Genomic DNA, 13,976 nt, shown 5'->3' on the forward strand with positions numbered 1-13,976 from the left:
GGCTCCTGGTCGGCAAGTTTAAGGGATCTTTTTCCCCACCAGCAATTCCTCCCTCCCCCCCACTCTTGCCACCTCTGGCCGTATTGCTTCCAGGCTCAGTGAGCTGGCCGCATGTTATTACCTTGCAGGCTGGACCTTCTTTAGACAGGGCAGCAGTGGAGACGGGACCAGCCACGTCATGCATCCAGTCCCCGGCCTAGTCTCCCCAGCAGCTGCTTGGGAGACGCAGTTTCCAGTGCACCTTCTTTTTTCAGGCGGCCGGCGCCATGATCGTGTGCCCATCACCCCGTCCATGCGGCCGGGGGCGGGCCGCGGGCGCTCTGTGAATTTAACCCCCGGGTTCCCCATTTACTGTAGGCCGTCTGCAGGCGGCACCGAGGGCTTGTTTCCTATAGCGCACCCGCTCTCCCAGGGCCGGGCGGTATGCAGGAGGACAAGGGGAAGGGTAAAAAAATAAACAGCCTCTCACGGGCGCTCTGTGCCCTCCAGTGGCTGAATGGCGGCATTGCTTTCAGCACTGTTCTCTCTCACTCTCCGAGAGAGAGAGAGAGAATTAGGTTCCCCTCTAGTGGCCAAAAATTGTCATTACAGCGACATATTTTTTCTATGGCCCTTCCTTGTGCTCCTGTCTATCAGTTTGGAGTTTTTACCCTCAGATCCCCTGCCTTCCTAGTATGTCTTCAGGGCATTCTTATCGATTGTTGGCTAAGATCAAGTGTAGTATCTGTTCTTATCGGTTTAATATCTGATATGTCCCCTATCCAGGAACCATATATTTAATACATTTTTCAGAATGGGGGCCAATTTTGAAGCTTGCTTCAGTCACCCTAGGTTTGTGACTGATAGGTCTGTTTCTGCAAGCTGGTGCACCTCACATATTGGAATGTTTGGCTTTTGCTCGTGTATGCGGCACAAGCCTTGTGCATTGTACCTTTATGCTCAAATAGGCTGCACTAGGTGCTTCTCGCTCCTGTTCCTGAGTAACCTCTTTTTTGGGTTTTCCCAGCTTTCCCTTGCCCTATTGGTCATTTTCGCTGGGATGTGCAGTTATGCCAGAGGTTCGGACTTGGGGACTGTAACCAGAGTTGCTCACCAAGGGTGGTTAACACTGTTGCCTTGCAATGCTGGGGTCCTGGGTTCAGATCCCTTGAAGGACAACATCTACACGATGTTCGCTGTGTGTTTGCACAGGGAGTGACATTCAGCCTGTTCCCTTCCCACACAGGGGCATCCCTTTAGTTACTTCACCCTTACAGCATCCGCTGTGTCTGCAACTGCAGTCCCAGTGTCATACTTCCTGGGTGAAGTAACTAAAGGGGTGCCCCTGTGTGGGAAATGGACTATCTGCAAACTTCTCGTGGGTGGTCATGGTTCTCTCCAACGCCCATGGAGGATGTGCCGTCTGGTGCAGCTGCTATTCCGGTACTCCACTGTGTGTGAGAGTTGACCGCTATACAATGGACCCTCTACACCATGCATAGAGGTTGGTAGTCTGCCGCAGCTGCTGTTTCGGTACTCCACTATGGGTGAGAGTTTACAGCTGTACAATGGACCCCGCTACACCACCCATGGAGGTTGGTTCGTCTGCCATAGCTGCTAATTCCGGTACTCCACTGTGAGTGAGAGTTGACCAATGTACCATGGATCCTCCACACCATCCATAGAGGTGGCAACGTCTGCCGCACCCGTGGTTGCAGCTTCGGTACCCTGCTATATATCAGAGTTGACTTTTGTTATTAAACCCTCTGCAATGTCCATGGAGGGCATGATGTCCATGCCTGCAGTCCTGGGTGTTGTTGGGAGGGTATCCCTCCATGCATCCAGGTTTCCCAGACTTCTATGGCTTATTGGGTGTCTGCTATCGAGGTTCAGGCCTCGCGCTTCCCCCGTCTTTTAAGGGATTGTGTGGCCCTTGTACAGTTCCTGCCTTTGCTTTTGCAGCTGTTGTCCTCCGATCTCCCAGTATCAGAGGTTTTCTTTATTCCCTTTGGGGCACTTTTTGGTCCTACCGGGGAAATTCCTGTTTTCTCCCCTCTTTCTCTGGGTGGGGTTCTGTTGGTTATTGCCAGGTCCATACCCTGGCTTCTCCAGCCCCTTGCGCTGCCCTCTCTCTACCTGTCGGGGTACATCTTGCTTGGAAGCCATCCTGGTGGTCCTTCTGGATGTGAAGGCTCTGTTGTTCTCTACTCTTACTCGCCAGTGATCTTTCTGCTTAGAGTGTTTTTAGGCCGTCCTCTTGAGGCCTTTCTGTTCTGGGTTCCTTTGGCTCCCCGGGGTTTCTCGACAGTCTCGGCTGTGGCAAGTCACTCCTCTTTTTTTTTTGAGTGTGTCCATTGTCCTGTGCTTGCCCACCAGTCTGGTAATGTCCTGGTAATGTCTTCTTTACCTTGCCTTGTTGCTTTGATTGGGTTGACATCTCGCTGGGTCCCCTCTGTCTTCCTCTCGGTGACTGTCCTTCTGGGTTGTTACTCTCTCGGTCATCTGGCAGCAGAAAGAGGATGTCCAGCCGGAAAACTTTTGTAATAAAACTTAAAGTTTATTCCATAGTAATATGCAGTTATGGGTGCGGACAGTCAAGGTGACTCGTTTCAGCCTACATGGAGGCCTTACTCATACTCTCTCAGTCATCCAGTCCATTCCGACCATTGGAGTCCCCTGCTTGATTGGCCTTGTCTATCCCCTAGTCTCTTGTGTCTGTGAGTGCCGGGCGGCACTGTGACCTCAGGGGTAGCGGTGCCTTTTTCTTTTGGCCACTATTCACCCCTAGGGTAGGTCACTCTTCCCTGGGGCCCCAGAGTCATTCTGGCCCCTCTCCCTTGGTATTTTGCCTTTTCAGGCTCTCCTTGCCTTGGGCTCTCTTGCGGTGGCCTTTCCATGCCTTGCGCTTGGGGGTGGTTCTTCCTGATGCTTACACCATTCTGGAGGTTCTTGTTTCTGGCCTTGGCGAGGTTCTGGTCCCGTTCTTCTCCGCCATTTCTCTGCAGAGGCAGTCTTTGTTCACCACGCTATGTCCTGCCCCGGCCTAGGTGCTCGTCAGCCGAAGTTTTCACTCTGGCTTGAGTTTCTCTGCCTCTCCTGGTTTGGGACTCCAGGGTCCCTCCATTTCTTCCTGGATCTGGAATCCTCTGTTTCTCTGGGCGACGGCTCCAGTGTTCCGGATGGCTCTGCTCCTTCCCCCCAGTTTATTTGCTTTCCTTCTTGTCCCTCTGGAGTAGGAGGGGCCCGGATAGTAGGGTCTCAGGGTTGAGGGCCTGCCGGTCGTCCTGGTTGCCCAGTCTGGCCTTACGGGCATAATCCACCTTGTTGCTCTCATGGCAATGCCGTGTACTCTTGGGTTCTCCCTTCCTTCCGTTTTTTTGTTAGGTGGCCTTAGAATTGAGGAGTTGAGTCTTGCCCTCTCTGTTCGGGTGGTCGGCAGGTGCATGTGCCCTACCCTTCTTCCGGGCCGGTTTCTTCGGGCACTCAAGACTGTACATGAGCTTTACCTTATTTCTCTCTTCCTCCCATTTCTCTGCAGAGGCAATCTTTGTTCACCACTCCATGTCCTGCCCCGGCCTAGGTGCTCGTCAGCTGGAGTGTTCACTCTGGTTTGAGTTTCTCTGCCTCTCTTGGTTTGGGACTCCAGGGTCCGTCCATTTCTTCCTGGATCTGGGATCCTTTGTTTCTATGGGCGACAGCTACGGTGTTCCGGATGACTCTGCTCCTTCCCTCTGGTCTATTTGCATTTCTCCTTATCCCTCCGGAGTAGGATGGGCCCGGATAGTAGGGTCTCAGGGTAGAGGGCCTGCCGGTCGTCCTGGTTGCACAGTCTGGCATTACGGGCGTAGTCCACCTTGTCGCTCTCATGGCTATGCAGCGTACTCTTGGGTTCTCCCTTTCTCCTTTTCATGGGGTGGCCTTAGGATTGAGGAGTTGAGTCTGGCCCTCTCTGTTCGGGTGGTCGGCAGGTGCATCTGCCCTAGCCTTCTTCCAGCCCGGTTTCTTTGGGCGCTCAAGACTGTACATGAGTTTTGCTTTAGTTCTCTCTTCGCCCCATTCTAGCAGCTATGATATCCGCCTTCTGAGCCTTGCCTTCTTGCTGGGCATGCTCAGATGTTTTTTTTATTGTTCTCTCTCCTCCGCCTCTGCCCTATGGTTGCGGTTGGACTCCTGTCAGGGCTCTCCCTTCCAGCTTCTCCGGTGCGTTTCTCTTCTTGGAGTGGCCTTTCCTCGCCATGTTTGCCTTATTTGGACGAATCTCTGCATTAGAGGTTCTCTTATCTCTCTCTCTTCTGCGTTTTAGCCAGGCCTTTGTGGTCCGGCATCTTCTGTCTTTTCATCAGAGGTATTTTTTGCTCTCCTGCCAGGACCGATTCGGCCCAGCAGGCCTCCAGGGCGACCATTTGTTGTTTCATTTGGTTGCCTGTCGGACTCCAGTCCCTGCACAGTTCCTTCCTTTTTGGGTCCTGGCTCGCCCCTCATATTTTGCGGGGGCTTCTTGGTGGTTGGTTGCAGGTTGCAGGCTTTCTCTGAGCCTTGTCAACTTTCTTGGGTGAATGGTTATGGCTCAGTCTCTGGTCTGACCTTCCCTTCTCTGATGGTTCTTTTTCCCACCCCAGGGACTGCTTTGGGACGTCTCTGTGTCCCCCAATAAGGCGACCGAGAAAAGGATATTTTTTTGTACTCATCATTAAAATCTCTTTCTCGTAGCCTTCATTAGTGCACACAGCACCCACCCATTTACGGGTACCTGGTTAGTTTGTTTGTTGCCTGTTATTACTTTTGATGTCCTTCGGACATTTTCTCCTTTTGTGGTTTGGCTTCTCCTACTGCTTTGTGACACAACTGATTAGCTCAGTGCTAGTGGGCGGGTATATCCTTCTGGGAGGAGCTGACTTCTTTTGTTGCCTAGTGTCTGCCTCCTAGTGGACAGCAGCATAATACCCATGGTCTCTGTGTCCCCCAAAGAAGGCTACGAGAAAGAGATTTTAAGGTGAGTACAAAAAAATCTCCCACCAATATTAAAGAAAGCTTCCTTTAACATCAGTCACGAAGAACAACACTTTTTACACCAAGTGTGTGGTGTCTGCTGTATTAATCAAGAAATACTATTGAATATGGCAAACTTTTCTATAGACTCCCCACCACCTGACGGGGGCCAGAGGTCCAATTTTGACCTCACTTTTGGGGGGTTTCATTGGAGTTTGGCCCCCTATTTTTTTTTCGCTTTACTCATAAGCAAAAAAAATGACCATTGAAATATTGTTCAACTAACTGATAATGGGCAATAAGGGTAAATTCACACAGCAGTGCTCCAATTAGAGGTATCCTGCAAAAAATGGGATGATAATGTATTCTGGTAATAGGAGCAGCGGACCCCATTCATTTCTGTGGCTGAACAGAGTCACCCAGTGACTGCGTTTAGAACCTATGCACTATTTCTTAAAGGGGTACTCTGCCTCTAGGATAGGGGATAAGATGTCTGATCGGCACCCCATAAGATGTCTGCTGTGGCACCCCAGTCATCCGATGCACGGAGCAAACTTTGCTCCGTGCCAGATGACTAGCGATGCGGCGCTGGAGGCTCACTATGTCATGGCCATGCCCTCCCTTGTGACATCACCACGCCTCCTTTGATAGACTTGCATTGAGGGGGCGTGGCCGCGATGTCACAAGCCTCCTGCGCTGTCACTAGCCTCCTGACGTTCTAAACGACTGCAAGGAGATCGTGTTCAACTCAAAAGGAGATGCTGACAGATACTTATCAGAAAATGACATGCAAACGTACTGCACAAGGTAGGTTATCATACACTGCACCATAGACATAAATGAGTTGCAAAAACTCAGTGTTCACCTAGCCTCTGGGTCAGTCTATACTATGTTCCTGCCACTTGTTAGTCGTATATACTGATATTCTGCCCACATATATTTGTGATGGCCCAGTACAGGATGGTGTTTCCCCGTACTCTCCTGCCCTGTCAGGCAGTGTCCACAGGGCCCTCTGTAGTTGTTTTACCCCATGTAAATATGTTATGCATTTTATTCCTCTGAAGTATCCTGCTCTGAGATCGAGGTTCGGTCATATTTAGAGCAGATATACTTCCTGGCAATATCGGAAAAGGATAGAATAGAACTTGATGCTCCACTAACTTTAAGTTAGCTAAATAATGCTCTAGAATCAATTGGAGGGAACTCTTCTCCTGGATCGGATGGATTTCCATATGAAGTATACCGGAGATATGAGGAATATCTTATCCCCTGTCTTTTTAGAGTACTGACAGATGCATTGGACAATGGTACTCTCCCAAGATCAATGCTCCAAGCTAAAATAATACTTATCTTGAAGCCTGACAAAAATCCTTGGGAAATTGAGTCTTATAGACCGATTTCACTTCTAAACACTGATAATAAAATATATGCTAGACTATTAGAAAAATAATTCATAAATATCAGAATGGGTTTATCACAGAACGTATGGGCAAATGTAATCTTAGGAGATTATACACAAATATGCAAATGAATGGAGAGAAATGGTCCCACTCCAGCCTGTCTTTGGATGCTGCAAAGACATTTGACAGGGTGGGAATACTTGTGGGGGACAATGAGATAGTTTGGCATAGGGGAGGGATTTATTAAAATGGTGAATATACTGTATAAGAACGCAGAAGCAAATATGGAGGTTAATGGAGACTCTTCAAGATGGTTTTCTCTCTCTTGGGGGACCCGAAAGGGTTGCCCATTGTCCCCTCTTCTGTTTGCCCTATTTATTGAACCCCTAGCAACCCAGATAAGAGATGGCCCAAAGATAGAAGGTTTTGGAGCGGAGGGCAAAAGGGATAAACTATCCCTATATGCGGATGACCTTCTGTTCTATCTTAAAGACCCACATACCTCGTTGTCCTTGGTTATGGAAAAAATAAAAATATTTGGAAAATACTCAGGATTGACTATAAATTGGGAAAAATCAATTTTGATGTCGGAAGGAATAGTTATAGATTTGGGTAACCCCATAGTAAAAATTTTAAGAGAATGAAAAATGTAAATACCTGGTGATACAGATATTGAGGAGTGTACAGGAGTTCCATCAATTAAATACCTTCCCTGTGATAAGGGAAATGGAAAGGAAGGCTATAGCCTGGAATACAGTAAGCTACCAATCTCTACAGCAGCTAAAATAGTGCTTATAAAAGCTATAATAATTGCAAAACTGCTATATTTGTTCTGTGGGACTCCCATATGGTTTGGAGATCAAATATTTAAGCAAATTATTGCTATTTTTAACTCCTTAATTTGGGGGAGGAAGCATACAAGTATAAAGGTGGAATGCATTTTTGTACCAATAGATAAAGGTGAATTATCATTCTCAGATATTAAAAATTATTTCTGACTTGATAAAAGAGGGTAAGCTTGAGAGTACCTAAAAGAAAAGTTTGATTTGGAAGAAGAAGCATGGTACGAATATGCTAAAATTAGATATGCATTCTTGGCCACCAAAGAGAAAGAGATCTTCAGTGTAGAGACTCTTAGGGGTCTACTGTAAAAAATATGTTAATAATAAAATAGGAAAGAAAAGTGGAACAGAGACTTAAGGGAAATCGGAGAAGAGGAATAGGGGAGGAAATACAGGAATGTAAATAGGTGCTCAATATATAGTAATCACAGGTTAATGCAAATATGGACTCATAGAATCTATTATTGCCCTAAGATATTACACAAAATGGGGAAACGACTTGACTCCAGTTGTCCAAGGTGTGGGGAGCAGGATGCTGATTTATACTATATGTGGTGGGGGTGCACTGAAATTAGAAAATATTGAAATGATGTATATATGGAAATTGGTAGGAAGGTGGGAGGGAAGATTAAGCCATGTCCCAAGATTGCCATCTTTGGTGGAGAAGGGGAAGATCAGGATCAAAGAAAAGAAAGTAGACATAGGGTAAACAGATATCTCTTCTATGATAAATTGCTGATAGCAAGAAGGTGGATATGAAAAATATGCAAATGAAAGGACTGGAAGGGGAAAATAGGAGAGGTTTAGCATTTTAAATTTTATACACGTTTTAAAATGTTTTTTCTTTTTTTCTTTCTTTTTTTTCTTTTATTCACTCTTTACTGCAGCAAGGCGTGGCGGGGGGGGGTTCATTTTTTGTTTTGTTAATATGTATTAAAACAAATATGAAAAAATATATATCTATATTATAAAAAAAAAATGTATGCATTTTATTGTGTGTTGTGACTTTAATAAAGTGTTGTGATTGTTACCCAGGAGGTACTAGTGACCAGCTGACCCCAAAGGTGACCTATAGGCTACCTGCTAGTCTCCCCCATATAAACCCTGGGTGGAAATAGCTTCTGTCATTTGTTCCTGAGGTCCAGTGCAGTCAAGTCGTCTTAGTGTGTGTGTGTCCAGAACATTGGAGGCCTTAAGTCAAGTCCTGCAGCCACAAAACAAATGCAAAGTAAGCTAAAGTTACAGTCCTGTCAGTCAAGTCAAGTCTTATGTCTATCCAGTAGTGTTGAGCGGCATAGGCCATATTCGAATTCACGATATTTCGCGAATATATGGATGAATATTCATCATATATTCGCTAAATTTGCATATTCGTAATATTCGCTTTTTTTTCGCATATGTGAAAATTCGAATGTGTGAAAATTTATTAACTTTATATGTATGTTGCTAATCTCCGAAAACTGTATTTGCATCATTCTCATTGGCCCACAACCTAAAAGAAGATAGGGATCAATATTCGCGAATATTCGTATATGCGAATATTCGCCCGGAGGTCTCACACAGTAGTATTAGAGCCTTCTTTAGACCACACAAGCTGGAAGCAGAGAGGGATGATCACTGTGATGTGTACTGTGAAAAAAAAAGCGAATATTCGTAATTTCGAATATATAGTGCTATATTCGCGAATATTCGCAAATTTGCGAATAGGCGATATTCGCAAATTTGCGAATAAAATTTTAATTGCGATTATTCGCGAGCAACACTACTATCCAGCGAGGCCTGCACGAAATTCTCCTGTCTACTACAAGTCCCAGCAAACCTGTGAGGTCTTTGTGTCACTGGTCAACTCCTTGGGCCCTGGCATAACTGTATAGAATGTAACAATTGTCTACCCTCAGTAAAGCTACCTTTGTCTGTAACTTGGCTTGGTGTCTTCATTGCCGTTGTGCCTAGCCCAGGATCCAGTGGTATACCTTCGGGTGGTTACGTTTTTGGCAGGATGGGTATGTCCACACTGCGTTCCTGCCTCCGGTTAATCGTATTCTTTGGCATCCTGGGGAAAACGGATGCTGATATATACTGATAATGGGAGAAGAGGACCCCATTCACTTCTAGGTGCAAATGAAATCCCCTAGTGACTCAGTTTGGGACAAGGCAGCTGTTTTAAGTGGACTCATAACTGGGGCTTTTGCACTTTTTAAATATCGCATATGTCCTGAACGGAGTCACTAGGTGAATGGGTACGTCAGCATTTCATTTTTGGCGGGATGCCAACAGATAGATTAACGGAGGCAGGAACGTGGGGGGGGGGGGGATTTATCAAAACCTATGCAGAGGGAAAGTGGAGCAGTTGCCCATAACAACCAATTAGATTGCTTCTTTTATATGCAGAGACCTTTTTAAAAATTAAAGACACCCCTTCAACTACTGAAGAAGGGGTCATGTGGTAATTGTCCCAGTACCCTAAAACGCGTTTAATGCATTGTGCATCTCATATACCACTATAGACTAGAAAGATTTCTATTTTGGATATTCTACTTCGCCATTCTGGCATTGCTTTGGGTTTGTTTTCCACCTTTACTCACCTAGCTCGACCAGGAGCCTTACATCAGACGCTGACATACGAGTGTCCTGGACCATCCAGTCCGGCAGTTGCATTGTTTGCCCTCACCATCGGGTAACACGGGGATCGATTTCACCATCTGCTGAGCCGTGGCTGCGCTCTGTACCTGGACCTTGTGGCCCTGAGTTGAAGTCTCTGCTCCCTGTCATCGGAGCACCAGCAGCTTAGAGTTGTGGTCTTTGCCCCTGTTATCAGGACTTTTGCAGCATCGTCTCCTACAATTCACGAGGTTTACAGACACAGCCTGCCGCTGTATATTCCAAACTTGCTGGGTGAGAGGTACACGTACCACCAACTTTATTGTGCCACACTAACATTTTACATATGGAGATATTGATTGTCTCTTGTTATTTCAGATAAATATATATATATATATATATATATATATATATATAACACTCAACGTGTGTGTTTGTGTGTGTGTATGTATGTATGTGTGTATGTTCCAGCATCACGTCCAAACGGCTAAAGATATTAACATGAAACTTGGCACATTTGTTACTTATATGTCAACAACAAACATAGGATAGGTGATCTAACCCTTACTCACCCCCATTTGCCAGGGGCGGGGTTTATGTTTCAAGTCCCATACAAGTCAATGGGAAATATATGTTAATTCGGGTAGAAAACAGACATGGTGCACATCTACAATCTTGTATAATGATCTGATTGCTTCTCAGCATAATATCAAAAACTAACAGGTTGTTAGTATACATTTTTGATCAAAAAGTACAAGCCCACTCGCCACGTCAAGGCCACCTATTTAGAGTGGGTCCCTAACGTCCCTAGCATAAAATGGCGTAGCACTGGGCGGCGACCACCAACGCCGCAACACCAGTGCCCACGGGGGGGGAAACGACCCACTGGCAGAGCGGCCCCAATGCCACTCAAACCAATACATGGGTCGCACCTCCCCGCAGACACGGCGCCACGGCAGCAACGGACGCCGCACAGCACCACACCAGTGTGAACAGTGGGAAATATATGTTACTGCATAACTTCCAAACGGCTTGAGATATTTTGATAATACTTGGTCACATGTTACTTATATGTCCACTTAAAATATAGGATAGTTAATTTAACCCTTAACTACCCCCATTTGTGAGGGTCGGGGTTTTTGTTTAAAGTCCCATGCAAATCAATGGGAAATGTATGTTCCCACATAACTTCCGTACGGCTTGAGATATTTCAATAACTGGTACACATATTACGGGTCGGGATAGGAGGTTGGGATAGGAGGATCGGGATAGGAGTGTTACGCCTAGCACTCCGGGTCCCCGCTCCTCCCCGGAGCGCTTACGGCGTCTCTCTCTCCGCAGCGCCCCGGTCGGTCCCGCTGACCGGGAGCGCTGCACTGTCATGGCCGTCGGGGATGCGATTCGCACAGCGGGACGTGCCCGCTCGCGAATCGCATCCCAGGTCACTTACCCGTCCCGGTCCCCTGCTGTCATGTGCTGGCGCGCGCGGCTCCGCTCTCTAGGGCGCGCGCGCGCCAGCTCCCTGAGACTTAAAGGGCCAGTGCACCAATGATTGGTGCCTGGCCCAATTAGCTTAATTGGCTTCCACCTGCTCCCAGACTATATCTGATCACTGCCCCTGCACTCCCCTGCCGGATCTTGTTGCCTTAGAGCCTAGTGAAAGCGTTACTGTGTTTGTCCATACTGTGTACTTGACCTCCTGCTATTGCCTTATTGACTACGATTCTTGCTGCCTGCCCCGACCTTCTGCTACGTCCGACCTTGCTTCTGTCTACCCCCTTGTACCGCGCCTATCTTCAGCAGTCAGAGAGGTTGAGCCGTTGCTAGTGGATACGACCTGGTCACTACCGCCGCAGCAAGACCATCCCGCTTTGCGCCGGGCTCTGGTGAACACCAGTAGTGACTTAGAACCGGTCCACTAGCACGGTCCACGCCAATCCCTCTCTGGCACAGAGGATCCACCTTCTGCCAGCCGGCATCGTGACAGTAGATCCGGCCATGGATCCCGCTGAAGTTCCTCTGCCTGTTGTCGCCGACCTCACTACACTGGTCGCCCAGCAAGCCCGACAGATCGCCCAACAAGATCACCAGCTGTCGTACTTGACCACCATGACACAGCAACTCCAGTCGCAGCTACAGCAGCTTCAGTCACAGCTACAGCAATTTCAGTCTCAGCTACAGCAGCAACAACCATCTCCTCCGCCAGCTCCTGCACCTCTTCCGCAGCGAGTGGCCACTCCTAGCCTCCGCTTGTCCCTGCCGGACAAATTTGATGGGGACTCTAAGTTTTGCCGTGGCTTTCTTTCACAATGTTCCCTGCACTTGGAGATGATGTCGGACCAGTTTCCTACTGAAAGGTCTAAGGTGGCTTTCGTAGTCAGCCTTCTGTCTGGGAAAGCTCTGTCTTGGGCCACACCGCTCTGGGACCGCAATGACCCCGTCACTGCCTCTGTACACTCCTTCTTCTCGGAAATTCGAAGTGTCTTTGAGGAACCTGCCCGAGCCTCTTCTGCTGAGACTGCCCTGCTGAACCTGGTCCAGGGTAATTCTTCCGTTGGCGAGTACGCCATACAATTCCGTACTCTTGCTTCTGAACTATCCTGGAATAATGAGGCCCTCTGCGCGACCTTTAAAAAAGGCCTATCCAGCAACATTAAAGATGTTCTGGCCGCACGAGAAACTCCTGCTAACCTGCATGAACTCATTCATCTAGCCACTCGCATTGACATGCGTTTTTCTGAGAGACATCAAGAGCTCCGCCAGGAAAAAGACTTAGATCTCTGGACACCTCTCCCACAGTCTCCATTGCAATCTACGCCTAGGCCTCCCGCCGAGGAGGCCATGCAAGTGGATCGGTCTCGCCTGACCCAGGAAGAGAGGAATCGCCGTAGGGAAGAGAATCTTTGTCTGTACTGTGCCAGTACCGAACATTTCTTGGTGGATTGCCCTATCCGTCCTCCACGTCTGGGAAACACGCTCGCACCCAGCTCTCGTGGGGGTGGCGTCTCTTGATGCTAAGTCGGCTTCTCCACGTCTCACGGTGCCCGTACGGATTTCTCCTTCAGCCAACTCTTCCCTCTCAGCCGTGGCCTGCTTGGACTCCGGTGCCTCTGGGAATTTTATTCTGGATTCCTTGGTGAATAAATTCCGCATCCCGGTGACCCGTCTCGTCAAGCCACTCTACATTTCCGCGGTCAACGGAGTCAGGTTGGATTGCACCGTGCATTACCGCACGGAGCCCCTCCTAATGTGCATCGGACCTCATCACGAAAAAATTGAGTTTTTGGTCCTCTCCAATTGCACTTCCGAAATTCTCCTTGGACTACCCTGGCTTCAACACCATTCCCCAACCCTGGATTGGTCCACAGGGGAGATCAAGAGCTGGGGTACCTCTTGTTTCAAGGACTGCCTTAAACCGGTTCCCAGTACTCCCTGCCGTGACCCTGTGGTTCCCCCTGTAACCGGTCTCCCTAAGGTCTTTATGGACTCTGCCGGCCATAAGAAGTGCCTCTCCCCCCCTCCCAGTCCTGTCAGGCAAGCCTCGGTGCCTCCTCATGGCCCCCGTCCTGGTGTCACACTGCCCCGTGCCAGGCCTCGCCCTCTGCCCTCCCTCCCCATTCCCACTCCTGCTGTACTGCCTGCCGTTGAGGAAACCCTCCATTCTTTCCCGGTGTCCTCATCCCAGGGGAGGCAGTTACCGGACAAAGAGAAGGGGAGACCTAAGGGGGGGGGGTACTGTTACGCCTAGCGCTCCGGGTCCCCGCTCCTCCCCGGAGCGCTTACGGCGTCTCTCTCTCCGCAGCGCCCCGGTCGGTCCCGCTGACCGGGAGCGCTGCACTGTCATGGCCGTCGGGGATGCGATTCGCACAGCGGGACGCGCCCGCTCGCGAATCGCATCCCAGGTCACTTACCCGTCCCGGTCCCCTGCTGTCATGTGCTGGCGCGCGCGGCTCCGCTCTCTAGGGCGCGCGCGCGCCAGCTCCCTGAGACTTAAAGGGCCAGTGCACCAATGATTGGTGCCTGGCCCAATTAGCTTAATTGGCTTCCACCTGCTCCCAGACTATATCTGATCACTGCCCCTGCACTCCCCTGCCGGATCTTGTTGCCTTAGAGCCTAGTGAAAGCGTTACTGTGTTTGTCCATACTGTGTACTTGACCTCCTGCT

At 48.7% G+C, this 13,976-nt stretch overlaps 1 non-coding gene across 1 annotated transcript; it reads left to right on the plus strand.

Annotated features, from left to right (window-relative positions):
- The first annotated feature begins 674 nt into the window (after positions 1 to 674).
- Positions 675 to 869, plus strand: LOC130278044 (U2 spliceosomal RNA). Its single transcript, XR_008845718.1, has one exon. It is a non-coding gene; the product is annotated as a U2 spliceosomal RNA (small nuclear RNA).
- The last annotated feature ends 13,107 nt before the right edge of the window (positions 870 to 13,976 follow it).

Source organism: Hyla sarda, chromosome 6, assembly GCF_029499605.1.
Source record: "Hyla sarda isolate aHylSar1 chromosome 6, aHylSar1.hap1, whole genome shotgun sequence".
Classification (NCBI taxonomy): Eukaryota; Metazoa; Chordata; class Amphibia; order Anura; family Hylidae; genus Hyla; species Hyla sarda.